Source organism: Hyperolius riggenbachi, chromosome 2 (genome assembly GCF_040937935.1).
Source record: "Hyperolius riggenbachi isolate aHypRig1 chromosome 2, aHypRig1.pri, whole genome shotgun sequence".
In the NCBI taxonomy this organism is placed as follows: domain Eukaryota; kingdom Metazoa; phylum Chordata; class Amphibia; order Anura; family Hyperoliidae; genus Hyperolius; species Hyperolius riggenbachi.
This window is the reverse complement of record NC_090647.1, coordinates 276,457,512-276,482,357: the sequence shown is the minus strand read 5'-3', so window position 1 is coordinate 276,482,357 and position 24,846 is coordinate 276,457,512. Positions and strand designations below refer to the sequence as shown.

Here is a 24,846-nt window from a genome sequence, read left to right as displayed (position 1 = left end):
TTGAGACATTGCCACCAGCAGAGCCCAGATTCACCAGGATGACCTTGGTGGTGATCCTTGGATTCTTTTTCACCTCTCTCACTAGCCTCCTGACCAGCGCAGATGTCACTTTTGGCTTCCGACCATGTCCTCTGAGATTTTCCACAGTGTGGAACATCTTGTATTGTTTAATAATGCTTTGCACTGTAACCACTGGAACTTGAAAACATTTACAAATGGCCTTGTAGCCCTTTCCGGACTTGTGAGCAGCCACAATGCGCAGCCGCAGGTCCTCACTGAGCTCCCCTTGTCTTAGCGATGACTGTCAACAAACCAACTGCAGAGAGCTGCTGTTTTTCACCTGCTGAGTTGTTCAAAACAGCTGTTCCACATTAATCAGGGTAATTAGGATGCTTTAGAACAGCTTAAAAAAAAATTAAACTATTTTGAATGGTATAGAACTTTGGATTTTCCCATAGACTGCGGCAGATTGTGAAGGGTATGAATAATTTTGGACTGGACACTTTTTACTCAAATGTATAAAAATGTAAAAGCTGAGAAATGTTCTTTTTTCCACAATACTGCCTCTTGTACATCGTCTTATTATCTCCTGGGAGACACCTAGGTCAACAGAGCACATTTTTGGGGGAAATAAGGAAATTATTTAAAACTAATCTGGTTTTATTACTGTCTGTATAACCCCTAGAGGAAAACTATTAATAACTCTAATAGTTTCATCACTTTCGCTACTCATCAGATCTCTCCTGATGAGTCGTAAATGCGACAAAACTAGTAGAGTTGTCATGTAGTGAGATACTGATAAAGTTAGTGAAGGCGAGTCCTGGACCAGGAGCAAGGAGGAGGGAGAAGAAGTCGAGAGAGGTAAATATGGTGCCCACTCATACATAGTAATTTTGGCTCTCCAAACGCCGTCGCCAGCGGAGTATTTATGGTGCATGACACTTGGCAGGATTTATCAGTGGACTGAATTAGCAGTTTCAATTAGTGGTGAGTAGGGGTGGGTTTAGTGTTTGGTGGTTGGGGGGGGGGGGTAGTTTTAGGCATAGGTAGGGGATAGTTATTGTGGTATTTAGGTTACCAAGGGTGATAGTGGAATATCAGTAACATTATCAATACTATAGTGCATCCAGCGCATGAAACAAAATTGTGGCTGTACCATGCGCCAAAAATTTCCAAGCGCTATTTTTACATGTACATGGAGGAATAGCCAGAGGTGTTGGCAATTCTTTTCTCAGGCGGGTGGAGAGAATAGCAATCACAGGGGCTTTTCTAATTGGCCTAATTGATCACATCAGCTGATGGGTATACACAGGATTAGCGAGGCCATACATCCGGCGAATTGGCCGCCGATAGACCATCTGATTTTATTAATATAATCAAATTGCATGAAAATCGGTGCCGCCAAGTGCATGCCCAACTGAAAAAGCAATTTTGGGACAAAAATTGGTTGCATTTTTAACCACGCATGCTGCAAGATGTCGAGCCGAAGTTGGTCGGGTGTGCGGTGGTACGGCGGCCAATTTTGAAACGAGCGATGAAACGGCGTAAACCCGCCGCTGCTGCCGCCCCAATGTATAGATGTGCCTTCTCCCCCCCCCCCCCCCCCCCCTCGCCATGTGTGCATTTATAAACTACCTGTCCTGCAGCAGCCTTCTGCGTGGTGTCCGTCCATCTCTCTGGGTTCTAACAGCCACATACATGCATACACGCTGGCGGCACATAGCATCTGACGTCAGACGCTATGTGCCACCAGCGTGTATGCGGCTGATAGACTCCAGAGAGATGGATGGTCACCGGGGGGGCAGCTGCGGCAGGCTCAGCCAATTCCCTTAAAGATTTTCTGCTGAAATCGGATGAGAATCGGCCTGCACTATACAGACAAGTACGACTAGAGACAAATTTATCTCTAATCAGATTTGATTAGAGATACATTTGTCTCTTTGTCAAATCTGCCCATAATCTGCTGATGTATGGCTACCTTTATGTTGCCCTATCTGACAAATGATACCACACTTCTGGGGTGTGTGTGTGTGTGTGTGTGTGTGTGTGTGTGTGTGTGTGTGTGTGTGTGTGTAATCACCAGGACAGTTTCCCTGTACTGTATTGTAATAAGTTATCCCAAAGTATATAATTAAATCTAGTATTCTAGATTCATTAAAAATAAGAAATCTGTGCCTATATAATATTTAAGGAAAGTAGATGGCATACGCATCCACAATGCACACAAATACAGATAGGCTGTGTAATAAATAACACATTACTTAGCAAACTGGGCTGCACAATGAAACATCCCCCACTGAGTTCTAATAAAATATATATATATATATATATATATATATATATATATATATATATATATATATATATATATATATATATAAATTTAGTTTTTTCCTGCTATAAAATCCTTTCACAGTGAACATGAATATACACTTTATACCCACGTATATGGAAATACAATGTCATTGTCCCTTGTTCTGATATTGCAACAAAAATAAATATTTTCTTAATTATGCTGCTGTTTCCCCAAAGAATGCTACATATTCTTGAGAGAATGTGACGTTTTCCTCCACAGGAAAAACTCGGGACTGCAGAAAATTGTGTCTGATTCCCCTCTCACTTAAATTATCCTTTCATTTCCGTTACTCTCTGTGAGCCCTCAGGTGGCCATTCCAAGTTACTTTGGCTGTGGTTGCACATAAAGTTCACAGTTTTTTTTTTGCCCTATCTTCGATCCTCTATCAAAACACTCACTCTCAGAAGTGTTTCCTGTCTAGCAATGCTTTGCGTGATACGCTCTTTAGTCAAACAAGCTGCCAAACTAACCCCTCCTTCTCCCTCCAACAAGAAACTGCAGAAAAGCTTAACACGGCACCATCCCCCCTTTCAACTTTAGAGGCTGAGATCCGGAACTGACATAGGAAGTCTCCTAATAGTTACCAAATTTTTTGGAAACTGCCTTAAATTTTCTGAGATAATCATGTTTTAGTGCAGACAGTACTGAATGCTCTCTGTTTGACCTTGGGCTCTGTTCGCTTTGCGGTTTCTTGTTATTGTGCATTCAGTTGATATGGTTTACAGAAAAGTATGTTTAATTAACAACAGTTCATCCGTTTCTCTTCCTTTCTGTATGTACCCGGTTTGCAAACATTCAGAGCACTATTTCATACTCTGAAACATTTCATATTGGTTACATTTGTCTATCTATGAATCTATCTGCTTTGTTTGTAGTGATGTAAATGCAAAATCATGTTGTGAAAACGGCTTTGAGGGCATGCTGCGTTCCAGATGTTTAACGAGACAGTGCAGAAACTACACAAGAAAGGTCAACAGTTTCCGTCAGGAACTCTGCTGGGTACCTCACATTCGCAGCGCCGAATGACTGAAGGATCTGCACAGCTGTCAAATCATTTACAAAGATGAAATAAATCAAAAACAAGGTTTAATACCCATTTTTCAAACATTTCGTTCAGATTTTGTTTAAAGCGCCAACATAAAAAAAATATATTCCTTTGAGCCTGACATTCTTCCTAATGGGAGCCAGCGCTACAAATTGTCTTGGCGTCTTATTCTGTTAAGAAGTCTCAGACTCATGACATACGGATTTATATTTAGTTGTTTTTTTGTTAGTTTTTTCTAACTACTGAAAACAAAAATAAAGCAGAACATTTCCAAACCCTGTGATAGGTTTGAAAACAAAGGTAGGAAAAAGTTTACACACAAACCAAGAGCTTTTGCTCGTGTATTTACCACAAAAACAACTTTGCTGTGCCTGTGGCAGAAAAATAGGTGGCACAGATGCCACAGTTACTTTGAGTAATTTACATCCTCAATATCACATGCCTAAAAAAAAACCAAAGCTACCCCAGCAAGTTTAGGGGGGATTACTGGTGCCCAGAATCCCCCCTCAGACCCAGGCAGATGCAGTGTTTGGGGAAAGGCACAAGTTGAGACACCAGAATGTCTGCAGGCATCCTACAGCTCACAGCACCGTGCTGGTGCCTGCACTTAGTGCTGCCTTGCCCCCTCTCTTTCCTGGCTACAGTTGACTTTGGATGTAGCAGCAGCGTGTTTTCAGAGCATGGAGCAGCTCTGAGGAACTTGACAGAGCACAGAGCCAGGTGTGAGCACAGCACTGTGCTCCTGCTGTGTGCTAGTAAGAAAATGAAGTTGGGACCTTGCAGAAAGCTTCACTTCCTCCTTCATTACAGATGTCGACTGCCCTCATTATTATCTGTATTCACTAAATATGATGCATATGCTATTTCTATGCTGTATGCTACAAGAACAAGGCATCAACAGCCACTTTATGTCCTATTTATAAAGACACACAGAAAACTGCAGCAAAAGTGAAGCAGTCGCAGCCAATCAGGTTGCAGTTGGTGAATGTGACTAAAATTTAATTTATTGCTATAACCAACTGCTCTATTATTGCTCAAGTTTTCTTTGCACCTGTCCTCATAAATCATTCCCAAAGTGCTGAATAATGAAAAGTGGCACATCCCAGAATGTATACAGCCTGACTTATGCTACAACAGAATCATACCAGGCCCTAGACGAAGGAAAGTGTTCATCTCTGCTGACCTGGTGTGTTGCAAAGTGAAGTCTCCACAGATCAAACTTGTTTGTTTTCATTTGCAGATGGTCTGCTACTATCTATGGAAAGGTGGCACTTGTCAAAGAAAAGCCCCATGATCTAAAAGAAAATGTGATTTGTCAGACCAGACCTTATTTGTGCAATGTTCCACGGTCCAGTTCCGATGCACACTCATCCATGGTTGGTCCTTTTTACACTTGGTGTGATGAGATTAGTGAGCAGAAAAATGGCTATCGCAAAGCATCGCAACACACCAAATCATTACACACACTTTAGTATATACGGCAGACTGCCTTGACAGGGAAATTAGAGGCAACCCGCCTTCAAAAAGTAACACCCTTCAGTCATGTGTACACTGCTGGAAAGGAAGTATGTCATCTGAAAATCTGCGCATGCACACCAAACCGCAGAGGCGACAAAATCACAATGTTACCATTGACTTTCATTGCTTCCAGCGCTGCACACTGTGCACACTGTGCATGGTAACGCACTGCAGCTTCTGCCTCAGTTGGAGCACTTCCATCGCATCGCAGTAAATGTGTTTTGTTCAATAGACTTTAATTGAATGCAACAAGCTGCAGTAGGAAAGGACAATGAGATGCAACAGATGCAACAGGATAGCAAGTGCAACAGGGTCCTTAGTAAGGCCTTGTTCACATTAGGCAATGCATATGGCAGTGCGTTCGGGATGCTGCTGATCCCATTCATTACAGTGAATGGGACCAGCAATGCGGTTTGACAAAAATGTGTGCAGCAGTGCGATAGCGTATCGCACTGCTGCCCAGCGTGCATAGTATGAGCATCAGAAGTTCTCTCTATGGACTTCTGATGTTATTGCTGATTACATACTATATGTGCTGCCAAAATGCTCATGGCAGCGCATATAGTGTGAATAAGACCTAATAGACAGGGTTAGCATGGGAACTTCAAATTGTATCTAGCTTTCAATCCCAAATCACAAAGCTGTGATGTGCTAAAAATCTTATTATGAGATAAACATGTTGGAAAGCAGTGTGCTCTACAGTAGTAATGGGCATGTCTAGGAGAACTCATGGAGAAGCATGTGATCAGTTTGGTCAGGTGATAGATATGAAAGTCTCTCATTTGCTAGTCATGATCATGTGCTAAATCAGGATGTAATCACAGCAAATCAGAGCTTTATAAACCTATCAGCTGATCAAACAAATCACATGCTTCTCCTTGAGTTCTCCTAGACATGACCATCACTACAATATTCTACAGTATCTCTTCTGTTAGACAAGACCAGATGGGCTACCCCCTGTTTCCCATATGCATCAGTGAGCTTTAGACGCCAATAAGCTTATCACTGGCTATCTTTCCAAGTACCCCTTTTTATAGCTACTCACCACTGGATGCTGGAAAGCCCTCACAAGATGTGATGGATGAGATTATCAAAACAGCCATACTGAATGTGGTAATAATATAAAATCCTTCATAACATGGCCTAAAAAATCTTTTTGTTAGTAACTAAACAGGAAAATCTTGTAGAGCGCATGAATATAAATCTGTAATGGATTGCGGAGACACCGCCGCGTGGTCTGACAGTGAGGCGGCTGTTTCCGCGTTCAGACCGGCGGTTTCTCCGCAGCAGCATGCGTCTGGTTTGTCTGAACCTAGTAGTGCACACAGATGGAGAGCTACGCGCGCTGCAAGACAGGCTCTTTATGCCAATAGGAGAGGGGTCAGCTGATCGGGACGATCAGCTGATCCCAGCGTGGCAGGGGATTGGCTGAAGGGAACTGGGCGGCGCTGAGGAGCGCTTTGCTATATATACTCCTTGCCTGTCAGTTGCTGGGTGTCTGGCGTTGCAAATGCTTATGTGTTAGCACTCAGACCTTAGTCAGATCTTTCAGTGTGGTTGAACCAGGAGGACCTGGCAATTCACACTTAGCCAGATTACTGTGTTACTATTGTGTTATACTTCAGACTAGTTCCAGGGTGTTGAGACCATGGACCTCACACCCAAGACTAGGGATACTGTGTTACTATTGTGTTATACTTCAGACTAGTTCCAGGGTGTTGAGACCACAGACCTCACACCCAAGACTAGGGATACTGTGTTACTATTGTGTTATACTTCAGACTAGTTCCAGGGTGTTGAGACCACGGACCTCACACCCAAGACTAGGCCTTGTTTGTTATCTGTTATGACCTATTGCTTTCCTGACTCTCCCTCTGCTTTCTGATTCGGTACCTACGCATATCTGATTACCTGTTGCCAACCCTGCCTGTCCCTGGTTACCGAATCAGCCTTCTGTCTCTGTACCTTATCTGCTCGTGTGTTGCCGACCTGATCTGGCCGACCCTTCTGGGCTGTCACCCACCCCCTGGGTGTTCAGTCCATCTGCAGGGACCCCCTGTCTCCCAGAGGGACCTCTATGCAAACCAGTCAGGGACTCATCCTCTAGGAGTCCTTTGACTGCAGTAGAGTCTGACTCTCCTTGGTTAGAATCATCTGCTCCTCAGGTGATTCTACTCATTACTGTTGCACCAAACACTCACAATATATACAGGTGTCCAGAGGTTAGTACTATATCTGTATTATTGGTGATTCTGCAGATCATCAATAATCAGGTATATATCTGTATTGTTGGTGATACTGCAGATCACCAATAATCAGATTCTCTCTGTGTGCTGACACCGATCGTTGCAGAATCATTTTGTATTTAAAAAAAAATCAAGTTATAAGCTGGACTGTTACATCCCTCTCCAAAAATGTGCATTGGAATTTATCAGAAATCTGACCATTAGACATCATTAGAAAATAAATAAAGTCACTCCCTCCCTTTCCATTTATTCTGCAACTTCCTCTTTTAGACCTGCACTCACCTCCAATTGCTGTGACTGACAGCAGGCATCTGGAAGTGGGAGGGAAGAAAGTTTACTGACCTCCTAATATGTTTATTTAAAGAGGAGAATTTCCTTAGAAGTCATTTTAGTGTGTAGTCTTTCCTAAACACTAGAGGCCATCAAGTTCAAACACATACTGGAGTTCAAGAGATCCGCAACTTTTTTATTTTTTCAGTTTGTTGGATGTGTACAGACTATAGGAGAACTGTGATCTAGAAACTAAAAGCATTCTCCACTATATGTATTATTCACAAAACAGACACAACAACGGATATTAATGTATAGTGTATCTACACTTTCCCTACAAATAATAATGATAATAACACAATACTATGTATTTCAAGTATTTTATCAAATCCCACATATCATGTTTGCTTTTATATATGCTTTATAAATTCAATAAATAGCTATATCTATAGCTACTCTGTTGTTTTCAAGGTCACTGTTCTGGAAGTGTGCACTTGCTTCAGTAAAAAAACTGTTGGCATCATTTTAAAGGACATCTATAATGAAAAATTGAAAAAATGTAAAGTACTTGCATATAAAACATGGATTTCTCTCTCAGTAAAATGCATAATAAATTATTTTTTACCTATGTTGCTGTTACTTACAATAGGCAGAGGAAATCTCACGTTTTGAACTAGTCCACCTCTTCCTTGGGGGAGGCTCAGGGTTCTCTTTCTATACAAAAGCACTCATCAGGTCTGTGAGCTTTTTATTACCTACTTGGTTTGAGAGCAATTTCTTCAGATCAACCACAAAAATTCTGCACTGCACAAATGAGCTTTACGTAAAAGAGATGAAATATTGCAACAGCTTCCAAAATAATTCTGGAAAAGATACAACCAAATATAGAACTGTTCCTTAGCACGTCAATCAAGCATTCTATTGAATGATAACATAGTACTGCATATGGGCCATACTGAAAACGCCAAATGGCCACAGAAGGGGTATTTGAAAACAATAGCAATAGACGTAAGCTCTCTGCTGGCTAACGTATAGAACATTATGCATTTCATTTTTTATTGTAAGGCCCCGTTTCCACAAGGATATTAACCTCTTTCCCTCCAGCAGGATGAGTATTTACGTCCCTGAAAACTGCACTTGAGCTCTCAGGGACGTAGATACTTGACCCTTCCTGTTTACGAGCAGAGTGTGTACATTCATGCAGTAGTGCACAGACACTGGTGAATGGAAACATATGTTCCCAAAGACAAGTTAACTGTCTTAAAGGAGTTGTCAGGCAAAAATTAAGAAAATAAGCGCTACTTACCGGGGGCTTCCTCCAGCCCCAAGCTCCCAGCACGTCCCTCGCCGGATGCTGTCAATCACCGCCACGTGGGTCGGAGCGGACTGCGCAGGCGCAGTAGTTCTGCGCCTGCACAGTCTGCTCCTACCCACGAGGCAGTGATTGACAGCACCGATCGCGCAGGCGCAGTACAGAGCGATTTCCAGGTCGCTCTCATGTCATCGCCGGGGACCGGGTCGGAGCTCCGGCGAACGGCTGCGTGGAGAGCTGCGGCGAGGGACGTGCTGGGAGCTTGGGGCTGGAGGAAGCCCCCAGTAAGTAGCGCTTATTTTCTTAATTTTTGCCTGACAACTCCTTTAAGTATAAATATGTTGCAACAATGATCATTTCAACCAGACAGGAGACATCTAGTGGTCAAAAATATATAACAATAAAGTTTATTACAAAATACATTTCCTATCCCTGTAACAAGCCCATTAAACCCCTCTGCCCCCTCCCTGACTTCATATAAAACTTGTTAAAAAAAAAAAAAAAGCTAGAGTGACAGAGTTTAAAAGACAATACATAAATTCTTTCCTTATGGACTTAGCGGTTTAAATATGCATTCCATGAGGGTGTTTTACTGTTAATAAGGGCTTGTAACTATTGATATGGTACAATGAGAAAACTAAAATCACAAAATGGAAAATATGCACCTTTATTATAAAATAAAATATTGTCACCATACATTGTACCAGGGACATAATTTAGACATTGTAATAACTGGGACAAATGGGCAAATAAAATGTGTGGGTTTTATTTATGGTAGCACATTTTATTGTAAAACTATAATGGCTGGAAACTGAAAAATGATAATTTTTTTCTTCTTATTGTCTTTAAAGTACATATAAATTAAAATAATTCTTAGCAAAAAGTACCACCCAAAAAAAGCCTTATTTGTTGCGAAAAAAAAGTATATATCATTTAGGTGTGATAAATATTGATAAAGTTATTGCCGGATGAATGGAAGCAGCGCTGAAAGATGAAAATTGCTCTGGATTTTAATTGAAAAAAACGTTATTGGTTAAGTTTCGCATACTTCTTTCCATACATGTTCACATTATTGTATGCAAATTTCTCTGTGAATTTTCACATGCATCTAGTGTAAATGACAAACATTACAAGGCAATCATTCGCGTAGTGTGAAAATCTGCAGCAAGCTGTCCGATTTTTTTTTCCTGTAACAGACTACAAAAAAACGCATTCAAAGGAAACTATTCCATTGAAATTGCATTGCTTTCAGCACTAATGGAAATTTTCGTAATGTAAATTCACACTCATTTGAAATTGGCCCCAATAGTTATCTATTATATTAGCCCATGTAACATATCGATAAGGACAGTCCTGAAATAGTCAGTTACCTTGGTAATAACCTCAGAAAAGCTTACTTTGCAAATGAAGCCTTTTAAACAAAGTGAAATAGAAACATTTTGATTACAAGTTTATTCAAAATAAACATTTATGCAAGATTTGATGTAAGTACATTTTTCCACAAATATACAGAAATGAATTTGTATTTCATGTTCATAGAAATGTTGTACATATAAAATATCAAACACTATCCTCTACCACAGGGAGAAGAAAAAAAAAGACTAACTTACCGTCGCCACTAACATGCAGACACAATAAACACACAGACATAGCATGCTAACATAAAACAGGGCACACTTGACAGTCATGTTTTTTTTCTGTAAAGAACAATACACTTAAAAAATTAAGGCCAGCTCTGCACATTTGAAGTCCTAACATTTTGTTAAGAGTGGCAGATATATTTTCGAGAAAATAGCTCTGTTATAGAGGTAGTAGCAGAAGTATTCTAAAACTACACAAAAGACATTGGAAATTAAAAATAAAAAAGGATCAAAGAACTATAACAGAGCAATAAAACTTTAGACCTGCAATTTCTGCCGTACTCCTTTGTGAAGAAAATCGTAAAAATGTCACAGGTCAGACCCTGGGGGGGGGGGGGGGGGGGGGACTAGAGGCGGCAATAGAGAGACACAGAGGCATATGATTATGCACAGAACATGCCTCTGTGTACTCTTAAGATTAAAATACCCACCTCGAGTTCTCTTTAAGCGAGTAGAGCAATAGCCAGATCAGAGTGGTCATGATGGTCTCAGCAACCATGTTATATGCTTCAAGTAGCTCTTAGAGCCCGTTTCCACTAGCGGCCATGCATCCTACGAGACGCACGACACTTCCTGTTGTGTGAGTACCCAGCTGAGCCCCCGAAGCGCGGCTATGGGATTTGCTGTCATTTGCATGGAAAAATACTGCAATATCGTCTGAATCGCTAAGGCAAGTGATTCAGACGGCTGCTGCATTATCCCCTATGGCAGAGTTTCCCCACGTGATTTGCCTGGGGGAAACTCTGCAGATTTGGCCTGATTTCTGCACTAGTGGAAACGGGCCCTTACTCTAGAATAAAACTCATCAGTTAAGACAGAAAGTTAAATACACAGAAGTATGGATTAAAATTCTTGTAGATTGTGTGTAGAAATGAATATTTAAGTGGCAGGTAGAGGTACTTCCAGTTTACACTAGCTACCTCTCTTCTACAAATCGTGTAATTTAGCCCTAGACTACGATACATACCAGGGCCGGATTTACCATTAGGCACTGTAGGCACGTGCCTAGGGGCGGAGCCTTTTGTTAGGGGCGGGCGGATCACTGCCCACGCAAAGTGCCTCTTTCTCTTCCTCCCTCCCTGCATTTGTTAAAAAAAATGGCAGCGCAGCAGGCCTTCCGTGAGCAGCGCATGTAAAGTGACATTTCCTGCGTTCCAGACCCAGCGCTGATCTCACTCCTAAGCAGCGCCCCTTGCATCCTCTCCATGTCACGCTGTGTGTAACCATGGAGAGGACGCAGGGGGCGCTGCTCAGGAGTGACGTTAGCTGCCTGGAACGCATGGAGCAGTGAGCACCATCCCTGCTACCGCCGAGGAGGGCACTTGGGCGGCCGCCGCTCCTCCGGATCCCATTCGGTCTGCTCTGCATGGCCTTCTTCTGCCATCAAGTTCCCCTCAGCTGCACCCCTGAGCCACGCGGCATAGTTGGGAGAAGAGGGACTTGCAGTTTCAGTGGCTCCGCCCCCTTCGACTCCTGGGAGAGCTGCCTGGATCTGAATTGTGCACAGGACAGAAGGTAAACCTGAAGACGTGCACTGTATGTATTGATTACAGAGTTTGGTCAATTGCCCGCTAATCTGTGTCTAATCACAAGTTGTTATTTCTCCCCGTGTCACCTGACTGCCACTTTAATTAAAAGAGTCAGCAAACAGATAATGCTACCTCCAGTACTACTACCCAGTTCTTCCTCCAGCTGCTATGTCCCTCACCACAGCTCTGCTCTCCGCTGCTGCCCCCCTGATCCCAGACCTCCTGGTCGTCCTCTACTGCATCTGTGCGAGCGCCGCTGTCATTCACCTCCACGTGGCCCAGGGTGTACTGCGCAGGCTCAGTAATTATGCGCCTGTGCAGTATGCTCCGGACCATGTGGAGGTGATTGACAGTGGTGCAGTAGACGCGAGGGACATAGCAGATGTGAGAGGCTGAAGGAATGCCTGGCTAAGTAGTACTGGGGGTACCATTATCTGATTGATGACTCCTTTAAGCTAATTTGAAAGCACAGGATGTTAAGCCTATGTCTGCTTCCATGAAAGAAGGAAGTAGACACATTGCAGATTTATTGCAGCTGTAATGAAACTTTAAAGGTTATTATGCTGTTCAGGGCTGTTAAGTCGGTACAAAAATGATCCAATTCCGACTCCGACTCCTCAGTTTATGAAACTACCAACTCCGACTCTCCGACTCCTTAGTATAATACTAACAAGGGCTGTGGATTTATTCCAAAAATCTTCCTACTACCGACTCAGACTCCTAAGTTTATGAAACCTCCTACTCCGACTCCAGGTACTTAAAATTGCTCCGACTCCAACTCCACAGCCCTGATGCTGTTGTGTATCTTTTAGAGCACAGCGGAAGTTCTGTGTTCAGGTCCGCTTTAACCCTTCCACTGACTGCTCTCTGTATGTGCTCTCTTTACCTATCTGGCCTGCTGTACTCTCAGACTTACCTACCCCTACTGACTCCTCTCTGTGCTCTCCCACCTACCTACCCCCACTGACTCCTCTCTGTGCTCTCCCACCTACCTACCCCCACTGACTCCTCTCTGTGCTCTCCCACCTACCTACCCCCACTGACTCCTCTCTGTGCTCTCCCACCTACCTACCCCCACTGACTCCTCTCTGTGCTCTCCCACCTACCTACATCCACTGACTCCTCTCTGTGCTCTCCCACCTACCTACCCCCACTGACTCCACTCTGTGCTCTCCCACCTACCTACTCCCACTGACTCCTCTCTGTGCTCTCTATAACTACCTGCTGTACTTCTGCACTAACCAGGGGCGTAACTATAGGGGATGCAACCCCTTCAGCAACAGGGGGCCAGGGGGTTTTGGGGGGGGGGGGCTGGAGCATAAGCGCCATGTGCGGGGAGAGCGCTGCCACCTGTTTGAGGGACCCCTAAAGTGTTGAACTGGCCGGGGCGTCTAATAGATGCCTAGACAGTTCTTTTCCAGCTACCTGCAGCTCACCTCAGCCTGCAGGACTTTTCTAGGAAGCAGAGCAGGGCTAAGGGAAGATGGCATCCGAAGCCCTGCACTGGAGACTTTGTGTGTCTCCAATACAGGGCTTCGGATGCCATCTTCCCGTAGCCCTGCTATTCCTTTCAGCGCAGGAGATTTGAGCAGGAGGATCGTCGGGGGAGCTGCACGCCAGAGGCCAGCCGGGAGAGAAGACTTCTGCCAGGTGAGTGAATAATTTTTTTTGGAGGTGAAATGCTGCCCACATTGTGGTTAGTTCCTGGTGAAGTGCAGCCCACATTATGATTATTTTCTAGCGTTAGGCTGACCACTGTCCGATTATTTTCTGCTGAAATGCTGCCCACTTTACAATATTTTTAGTGCAATTCTGCACACATTACGATTATTTTATGGTGAAACATTGCGGCATTACGATTATTTTATGGTGAAACGCTGCCCAATTACAATTATTTTATAGTGAAATGCTGCCCCATTGCAATTATTTTATATTGAAACGCTACCCCATTACGATTATTTGGCACCTATTGGTAGGGCCCATCCAACTTTTTTTGGGGTGAGGGCCCAGTGATTTCTAGTTACGCCCCTGCACCTAACTATCCTTACTGACTTCTCTCTGTGCTTTCTATACCTATTTACTGTATTTTCCCACCTACCTACCCCCATTGACTTCTTGCTGTGCCCTCTATACCTACCTGCTGGGTTCTCCCACCTACCTATCTGGACATCTATATTACATTGCGTGGTTTTATTAAGAAAAGGGGGCGTGGCATTAGGGGTGTGGCCTGTGTTAAGGGGCGGAGTTTAGGGCGCCAGAGCTTATGTGCCTATAGGCTCCTGAGCTGTAAATCCGGCCCTGTACTAAACAATATAGACAAAAGTCTATTGTAGGGATTAGATTGTGAGCCCCTCTGAGGGCCAGTTGAGTGAGAAGACAATATACTCTGTACAGCACTACGGAAGATGTTGGTGTTAAATACATACTAAATAATAACTTTTATAGGTTTACAGTATGATGCAGCATCCGCAATGTCAAACTTTCTGACAATGTCGCTTTAAAAAATGGAGAGGCATGTATAACATTATATACGGACTATTTTGAAGGGAACACTGTGCAGTCAGCAAATATGTCAGCAGTAGCTGTCACTCTTTAGAACAGCTGTATAATAACAGCTTATTTCATTGTAGGGTTATCCTGTACATCGTCTTCAGAATGGCCACTTCCTGGCGGAGAATGTGTTAATAAGAGCAGAATCACTGGCAGTGCGTGTTAAAGGTTAGAGGAATAATCAGTCACTTGAAAAAACACTACATAAACATTTTTCCGGATGTAATTTTCAGTCCAAAGATACATTTCCCAGTAGAAATCAGCAGCTAAAAAGGAAATCATTTAGTCTCCATAAGTGCCAAATTGTATCCTGATTTTTCCTGGCCTGGCTCAGCTTTCAAAACTAGTGGTTGGACTTCTGCAATCTGTCACCCAAAGACTATATAAACACATCCTTATAATAACGACATAATCTTTGGGTGGGCCAATTTATGCTGGATTATGAAAATACTTAAAATACAAAATCACATAATGACTGCTGTGCTTTTGGCTTTCTAGGCAAGTGAAGAATAAAACAGATATCTTACGGCACCTATTTAGCGATACATGCTAAAACATATTACCTGAATCTTGCTGTATGTTTGTTTATAGGTTTTTAATGTATTTAGGCTTTGGTGAAATGAGCCAGTGAAACGAGCGCCACAGCTGTAGTGTAAGCTGATAGGGGCCCATCCTCCACACACGTCACGGTTTGCAATAAAGGAAAGGTTTTGGAATGAATAGCGCACTTACAGACGTATTTTGAAAACATGATCTTATAATCATCATGCTAGCTGAATATTCAATTGCTTTGTAGGAGTTGTCTGGTCTTTAAATAGCAGAGCCTCACCAAGTATGAAATGTACAATGTATGTCCCCTTAAAATGATTTCTTTTGTGTGCCGATGCCAATGGGCAGTCTTAGTACAAAACTGTATCCTCGATAGTCTGACCTTTTTCTCAAGATCTACGTGTTGGAATTTCCTGCTATCTCCGTCTTTCACCACCTCAAGCAGAAATAGGAGTCACACTATTCTTTTTGCAGGCTTATGGCTCCAGGAATATTCAGTTAGTTTGTGAGAAGCATATATTTCTTGAATGACATAATAGCCCCAAGTTTGACATTTTAAAGCTCAGTCCACTCCTCCCAATACTATTTTACTTATGTGTGAATGCTGAATGAGCACAAACTATTTTAAGGATACCTGCATTTAAGTCTATGCATTTCCTAGGTCGGCCACTATTATTAGATGTTTCATGCTCATCGTATATTCCAAAAATGCCTTCAATAAAAAAGGTTTATACACTCAGCCAAAACACTTGATTCTGTGTAGATAACTAAAGAAAGCAATCATAAAACCCCTCTTGAAGAAACCATCACTAGATCCTGATTCTGTAACCAACTACAGACCTGTTGCGAACTTACCATTCCTATCAAAAGTTATTGAGAAAGTAGTCGCCAACCAGCTGGAAGCCAGGCTTACAGATAAGAACATCTTTGATACTTTTCAGTCAGGATTCAGGAAAAGGCACAGCACTAAAACAGCATTAGTCCGAGTAATGAATGATCTACTTACTGCAAGGGACAAGGGTGATTGCTCAATTTTGATTCTTCTTGACTTGTCTGCAGCATTTGATACTGTGGATCATGAAATACTAATCCAGCGACTGAAGAATTACTGTGGCCTAAGGGGTACTGTTCTTAGCTGGTTTCAGACCTTCCTATCTGGCAGGACACAGCAAGTATGTCTGGGCACACACTACTCTAATCCAGTGCCACTTCCCTATGGAGTTCCACAGGGTTCTGTACTATCACCATTACTCTTTGCAGTCTACATGCTCCCACTGGGCAAAATAATCCAGAACTATGGCCTAGGATACCATTGTTATGCAGATGACACACAACTGTATCTGTCCTTCAAGCCTGGCACCCAAGACCCATCAGCATCCATAAATGCGTGTCTAGTGGATTTACAAAATTGGATGAACACCAGCTGGCTGAGGCTGAATTCTGACAAAACAGAGGTGTTGGTGGTAGGTGGTCCACACATGATGGATAAAGTTCTAAACGCTCACCACCTCAAACTAGCAATTGGGGGAGATAATGTACAGTATAAAGACTCTGTGCGAAACCTTGGGGTGATTCTGGATGGGAATCTAAAACTCAAACAGCAGATATCAGCTGTCGTCAAGTCTTCCTTCTTCCATCTAAGAAATATAGCGAAAATCAAACACCTTATCCCAGCTGAAGACCTACCTGCCCTGGTTCATGCATTTGTATCCTCCCGCCTAGACTACTGCAACGCCCTGTTCATCGGATCTACAGAAAAGGTTCTGCGCCCCTTACAGCTAGTACAGAATGCTGCAGCCAGACTCCTAGCCAATGCCCCCCGCAGCTCACACATCACCCCAGTACTGCAAACTCTTCACTGGTTACCAGTAAAATGGAGAATCAATTTTAAGATCTGCCTGCTGACATTCAAGGCTCTACACCACATGGGACCCAAATACATAGCGGATCTATTGGAACTTTATGCCCCTCCACGCACCCTTCGCTCTGCCAACAAGATGAAGCTGATTATTCCCAGGATACACTTAACATTTGGTGCTCGGGCCTTTTCCTACGCAGCCCCTACTCTATGGAACTCACTTCCACAATCAGTACGAGAGGCTCCCTCTCTGGACAGCTTTAAAAAAAGGCTAAAAACTCACCTCTTTTCCCTAGCCTTTGAGACTGCATAATGCAGGGTCACAGCGCTTTGAGTCCCCAGGGAGAAAAGCGCTATATAAATATTATTGTTATTGTTAACAGCTTCAATTAATCTGTTCACAGCTGCAGCTAAGTACATGCGGTGGAATAAACTTGGCTGGGGCAGCCGATAAGGACCACCTCAAGTGAAAAACTAACGTGTATGGGAGGCCCCCTGACATCTTCTAAAGATCAGGCATGCTGGACCCTTAGTAATGTCTAAAACCCAACTGACCTTAAAATGCATTGTTCTTTGCCCAACCTGCTGGAAGCTGTTTTGTCATGCATTGCGCACCATCCCCCCGCCTCCACACTCCATAGCAACAGATGGATCGCTAGCCTCTAGGCTAATGTCACCTCTATACAGAACTTAGCCCTAAACAGTCATATGAGGAATCGTTGTATGAATGTTAAAGTGACAGCTTAATGCAAACCTGTGTGAAACTTTAAAGTGTAAGCTTTAAAAACATTATAAAAGATGCTTACTTCCAAAGATAGTCAATAGTAATAACAATGTAAACAATACATACGGCTACAAAGCATTACACTGGTCCAATCACCTTCCTCAGTTAAATACAAGATTTGTTACCTTAGGAAGCTGGTGCACCCTCAACACACTGTACCATTGCAGAAAGGGAGGTAAGGCTGCAAAAGCATAGGGTCTTACCCATAATAGGCACTGTGATAGGTTTGACTCAGGAGCACTTTTAGGACTGAGGGCCAGATCTCCTACGTTGGTGGTATTTTCACATCTTATCAATAAAATGCATTTTAAGCCACCAACAAGCAAGAAAATACTCAGAATAATTTTGACAGTACATTTGAACTACTTTCTGGTACTTTTTAAATTACAGAGTCCTGAAAAATTATTTTAAAGAGAAGATGAAACATTATTTTCTATAAGAAAACATGAGTTGGATCAGGCCCAGAGTGAGAATATCAGTTAGGGCTTAAAAGGCAAAAGATGGTATTGGATTCCATGCAGACTTACCATTGTTTCCGTGGTGCTAATTTAAAAAAACATACAATTTTGTGGCGTAGTGGTTAGCGCTCTCGCCTTGCAATGCTGGATTCCCGGTTCGAATCACAGCCAGGGCAACATCTGCAAGGAGTTTGCATGTCCTCCCCGTGTCTGCGTGGGTTTCCTCCGGGCACTCTGGCTTCCTCCCACATCCCAAAAACACAGATAAGTGAATTGTCTTCCCCTAAATTGGCCCTAGACTATGATACATGCACTATACGATAAATACACAGACATATGACTATAAAAAGGATTAGATTGTGAGCCCCTCTGAGTGACAGCTAAGTGACAAGACAATATACTCTGTACAGCGCTGCGTAAGATGTCGGCGTTATATAAACACTAAATAATAATAATAATAATAATTCCTTTTTGCTGCTTGTACAACTGCAGGCATGCACCTGCCTGCAAACAATATGATACATTAGCCCCTACATTGGAGCAGAGAATACTATACAGTATGATGTAAGGCAGGGGATATGTTCACACCCTATGAAGCCACATCCCAATACCATGCATATGCTTCTATTTAACCACTTAAGGACCACGTGATTTTCTTCTGATCGGTGCTACGTGGACTCTCCAGCCCACAGCACCGATCAGGAAATAGCCAGGGCGATCAGACTTCCCCCCTTTTTTCCTCACTAGGGGGATGTCCTGCTGGGGAGGTCTGATCGCCGTCGGCTGCCCGCACTTTCCGGGGGGGGCTCTTCAAAGCCCCTCTCCGCAGCGCTTTCCGCCCTCCCCGGCTTTCCCTCCCTCTCCCTTACCCTGTGAGCGGCGCAGGACGGAGTTCCGTCCTGCGCCGGATAGGATAGGCTTCTGCCTATCAGATGCCGGCGATCCCCGGCCAATCAGAGGCCGGGGATCGCCGATCTACGTCACGGCGCTGCTGCGCAGCAGCGCCGTGTGATGTAAACAGCGGGGATTTCTTCCCCGGATGCTTACATTATGCGTGCGAGCCACGATCGGCGGCTCGCACACTGTTCACGGAGACAGTCTCCGTGAACTAGCATGGAAAGGCCGCTCGATGTTTCCATGCTATACCACTAACGACCCGCCAACGCCTATGGGCGTTAGGCGGTCGTTAAGTGTTTTAAGGGCAGGCCATGGACACACGCCTAACAAACTCACCTAAGCGAGCCTCTGCTCAAATGCAGCAGCTGATGTATGTTAATACTAATACTATTTTTTCAATGAGCACTGTATAAAGTGTGAAAACTCTGCTTGTGCCTCGCGTCACATTGCAACGTAAAATGGACAATGTTTGTTCGTTTTACCGGATAACAGCGGAACGCAAAAACGTCAATCCGCAACAGGTCTGTTGAAGTCATTGTGGCAACCACTTTGCAAACTCTCGACCTGCATTATAATTACAGACAGCCAATGCATTTCTCACAGAAACCTCCGGTAAAAAAGCAACTGCTCCGGACTCTAATTGGATACCATCAGAGCCAGCACTGTCTTTTCTGAATGGGTTGTTTGCGATCCAACTTGATATGAACTGAACCTTAGTTGAAAATTGACACAGGTTCACTGTTAGGTGTAATTCTAGGAAATATTTTCATCTTTCCTTTTACATATGTGACCTCCTACCTTGTACAACACCACCAAACAAAGATGGTTAACTTTAATAACAGTAGGGCGGAGTAAAATTAATCTAATTGCTAACTAAACTGTGTGGGTAAGCAGGACAAACTAATATGCACATTTTTGACGACTTATATCAATGTCAGTGTCCCAGGGTGGTATGAGCATGTGTTTTAAATGCAAAGGGCTAAAACCTGCATGTCAAATAAACCGGATCCCCGAGTACCTGGCTTTTCCCCTGTTTAGGTCCTAGTAGAGGAGGAGCATTGCTATCCTTGGATGTAAGTATAATTTTATTATAACACTCAACTAAACCTAACAAAAACACCATGAGTACAATTCCTTTCGTGATGAAGTAGAGACAGAGAAAACTATAATGTGGGCTACACGTGTATCAATTTTTTTTGTGTTTTTGTTTTTTTCCTTTTTAGGACATGTCAAAATGTATGATCATTTTCCAGGAATAATATTCAACTGGCAACACACATCTGATGTTAGATGCAATATAAAATTTCAAGTGAACTTATGATCTCAAAATATGGTCATAGACGCAATTGTTTCAAAACTGTTTGCTCAGTCCATTATTTTAACCCTCCTTGAAGTTAAATCCAGGTGAAGGGAACATAAATATTGCAATATATCCCATCTTTTTCTAGCTGATCTTGCAAAAATCAATCACTCAAAATTGATTATATAGAGATCAAATATGAGCCAATTTTTAAAAAAATTAGTGAATTGACTATCAATCTCATAAATTGCACAAGTGTAAGCACCTTCATAATGCACCTTCAAAACGTTGAGATATCAGCTACAGTGTTTCCTCGGATACAAGACAGTCTTATATTGATTCCCCCTTGCCAAAAAAAAAAGTGCTAGGGCTCAGGGAGGAGGGGGCCCCAAACCCAGTCTCCGCACAGGCTCTGTGACCGCGCTTCCCTCTGACATAATCAATGCACGCCGAGGACACATCAGTGCGTGCTCACACGTTGTTTATGACAGAGGGGAGCCTGAGCCTGTGCGGAGACTGGGTCTAAGGGTGCCGACCAACTTAAATAGGATCCTGGAGCCATTAAAGGCAAATTAAGGGGGAGGCAGCCACAAGGGAGGTGCGGTAAGAGACTGCACATCTCCCCATACATTAACAGAGTCTCAATTTTCAGTCCGGCTTCACACTGCAGATTGGGGGTGCGCTGTGGCGGACGCACCGCACCACACCACCAAAAACAGGCCTTCAGGGATTACCGCTTTAATACTTAGTAATCTCTGGCATCAAGCCAAACTGGAAGTGACACTCACTTTCTGTTCGGCAATGGATGGCGTGTGCGGAGGCATATTTCTAAAATATGCTTCCGTGCATACACGATGTGGATAACTGCAGCGGTTTTTAAAAAGTATGTGCGCTACCATTGACTTACATGACTTCCGGCCCAATGCAGATCTTGCAGGTCGACGCAGGAGCAGCGCGGTAACGTAGGTATTGAAGCGCATTAGATAGGGCACTTCCGATGCAGCGTACCGCAACGTGGGGAGTGTGAACTTCCCCACAAACTAACAGGCTGCAGTGGGGTGCGGTACATTTACCCCATGGCACCACCTCAGTGTGAAAGGGCCCTCAGGGGAAGTCTTAGTTTAGGGGAAACACGGTAGTATTACAGAGACAAACTATAATGCATTCATACTGTTGCACAGTATTTTAAAAGTAGATTTGACAAATGATCCGAATGTAACCCAGCTCACTAACCACACAGTATGAATGGCGGCTGTATTACGCAAACATGATTCTCACCCTTGAAAAATATTTTAGTGATTGCATAAATGGTCAGAGGTTACATTAACAGTATTTTTAAAAGGGACAGTGTGATCTAAACATAAAGCAAACAATTATAAACATAATTTACAGCTGTTTAAAAGATTCATTCATAATTCTAGGGTTCAACATGTGCAGAATTTTTAGCTATTTAAAAACAAACGATATTAGCTATCAACAGCCTGCTTTTCAACTTTTGCAGGCTGAGTGCCAATTATAGAAACGCATGGCAAGAAACTCTTGTGCAGCTATAATGTCCTATAGCTACTGCTAAAGTCTCTCTAATGAAAGATTAACATTTTAAAGGTATAAAAACACACACGCAAGTTACTCCCTGCAAACGTGCCACCAAACATCAGTTTTATTTGGGTCAACATCACAAAAACAGGACTTATTAAACCTACTGCCTTTTATGGATGCAAAGTCCTCAAACAAAAGTGATCATCGGTTATAATAAATGCATAACCATTAAGTCTGGTAGTGTAACAGAGACCCACTTCTGCTTGTACTGCAGCTACTGATACCTGAAGATGAAGACAGAGATTATAGATGTCTTCATGCAGTCTTCCTGGTGTCCGGTGAACTAGGAAGGAGATACCAGAACCCTTCCCACCCCTAAATTACCCTTACACTAATCTCCCTTGCAGTACCTTTTAAACAATCCCTAACATAAACTTGTCTCTCAAACAATTTTAAAGGGTTTCTGAGGTGAGAGGGATATGGAGGCTGCCATATGTACTTCCTTTTAACCATTTATGCCACGCAGATGTGAGCTTCACATCCGCAGTCGCAGCTGCTAGAGCCGCAGGGACACTCTAGTCACGTCCCTGCAGTTTGGGGAGTTTGCAGGCAATCGTGCGGGCAAATTCCCGCGATTGTGCTGTTACTGGGAGCAGGCGGAGTCCCCTGTGCCAATCAGTACTTTACCGCCAAGAATAAACAGTGTTTTTTGTTCAAAATCAGTGTTTATTCTTACACAGAGCCGCCGCACTATTTCCCGCCGTGATTTCCGCCGTCCGATCATTAAATTTATGAATGGGAACAATGTTCCTATTCGTTAATCTCCCTGCCGGCACTGTGATCGTAGGTTTCCAATGGAAGCCTGCGTCACTTCCCTAGTGCGTACGAGAAGAATTGGCGCCAGGAGACTTGGGTGCAGGATACAGCCGGTATATGGCTGATCCTGCTGCTGCACAAGTTCCCGGTTGTGTTAATTACTATTTCCCCTCCAGGCCGCCATGGATAGTGGGAAATGATGTAATTCGGCTTCCAGCTATTGCATAGAATTACAGTGTTTTAAATGCAACTTCAGCTCCGTCTTCTGACGGCACTGAAGTTACACTCTGTGCGCTGCTATAGCCGTAATACCTATTACGGCCTATGGTGGCGCCGGCTGCGCCCAAGTCTCCTGCGCTGGCTTCTTAGTGTTCATCCCTAGTTACAATGTAGCAATACATTGTATCCTATGTAGCGTACTTGTACGCTACATAGAATTTTGCTCAGCGGGGGCATCTTGAGGCCGAATAGTAAAATACACCTACTTTGGGGAAAAAATAATAATATTTATGTCAAGAGGGCATATAATTATTAAATAATGGGCTAAAAACTTTTATTTCCAAATAAAATAGTGTCACCATACATTATACTAGGGATATAATTTTAACGTTACAATAACCAGGACAAATGGCCAAATAAAATGGGTGGATTTTAATTATGGTAGCATGAATTATTTTAAAACTATAATGGCTAAAAACTGAAAAATAATGAATTTTCTCCATTTTTTTTCTTGTTATTCCCATTATAATGCCTTTAGAATAAAATAATTCTTAGCATGGAGGGGCGTGGCTTGCTGATGGCGCTCCCAGGACACTCTTGAGCTGAGCTCCGCTTCACCGCCGCTCCCAGGCTATAAACAAGCACGTTTCAGCTCACCGTTTCGGTCCCACATGGGCAGTAGGAGAAGCAGGAAGGAGCGGAGACACTCTGGACACTCTTGTTCTCCCAAAATCCACAGTGTTTTTCGTCCGACCATCCGCTCACTGAGCGCCGCTGAAGGCGCCAAGATGGCGGAGGGGCCTCCCGTACAGGACAAGGCCGCAGCCAGGCCTAACTCCCAACAGATTCCGGAGGCAGACGTTTCTATCCCTCCTTCCCCTCCACGGTCTGAAGGCTCTGACTCCTATGTTGACACAGACCTCCATGACTATATCCGCTCTCTCCCGACCAAAGACGACCTGGAGAAATACGTCAGTAGAATCGAGGCTACCTACTGCAGGGAACTGGAGGAGGTCAAAACAGAAATCCGCCATATTGGCCACAGAGTAGAAGAATCAGAGAAGGAGATAGAGAAGCTGGAAAAGAAACAGAAAGACCACGATGCAATCCTGGAGAGGCATACCAACCAAATTGAGGATATATACATGAAGATCGATGACCAGGAAAACAGGCAACGCCGCAATAACCTCCGGGTCAGAGGGATTCCGGAATCCACCAAGGTACAGGACTTAATTCCCACATCAACGGGCATCTTTAACCACTTAAGCCCGAAGGGTTGAAATGTTTTTACATCCGAGCAACTTTTACCCCCCATTCATTTGCCAATAACTTTATCACTACTCATCACAATTAATTGATCTATATCTTGTTTTTTCCGCCACCAATTAGGCTTTCTGTGGGTGGTATATTTTGCTAAGAGCCACTTTACTGTAAATGCATTTTAACAGGAAGAATAAGAAAAAAATGGAAAAAATTCATTATTTCTCAGTTTTCAGCCATTATAGTTTTAAAATAATACATGCCTCCATAATTAAAACTCACGTATTGTATTTGCCCATATGCCCCGGGTATTTCACCGTTAAAATTATGTCCCTATCACAATGTATGGCGACAATATTTTATTTGGAAATAAAGGTGCATTTTTTCCGTTTTGCGTCCATCACTGTTTAGAAGCCCATAATTTATTAAATCATATTGATATACTCCTTTGACATGCATATTTAAAAAGTTCAGACCCTTAGGTAACTATTTATGTTTTTTTTTTTATTTTTTTATTATTGTAATTTTTTTTTTTTTTTTTTATTTAAACTTGTATGTGGGTATTTTTTGGTGTGGGAGGTAAACAGGGTTTTTTTTTAATATATTTATATGTTTATCTTTTAAACTTTTTTTTTTAGGTGTAATTTGCTATTTGGCCACAAGATGGCCAGAATCAAAAAGTCCTGGGAGCGATCGATCT

General features: G+C 43.0%; 1 protein-coding gene across 12 annotated transcripts in view; it reads right to left on the bottom strand.

Moving 5' to 3' along the window:
* BCAS3 (BCAS3 microtubule associated cell migration factor) overlaps positions 1–24,846 on the bottom strand; it is a 1,423,373-nt gene that overhangs the window by 644,193 nt on the left and 754,334 nt on the right. For 2 of the 12 annotated variants that reach the window (XR_011026249.1, XR_011026248.1), the window contains 2 exons: positions 8,080–8,298; positions 7,802–7,971 (listed from right to left, as the gene is read on the bottom strand). The exons of the other annotated variants lie outside the window; for them this stretch is intronic. The gene's annotated coding sequence lies outside the window, so the exon portion shown is untranslated. Of the gene's footprint in view, positions 1–7,801; positions 7,972–8,079; positions 8,299–24,846 lie in introns of those variants that run through there. 12 annotated transcript variants of the gene reach the window in all.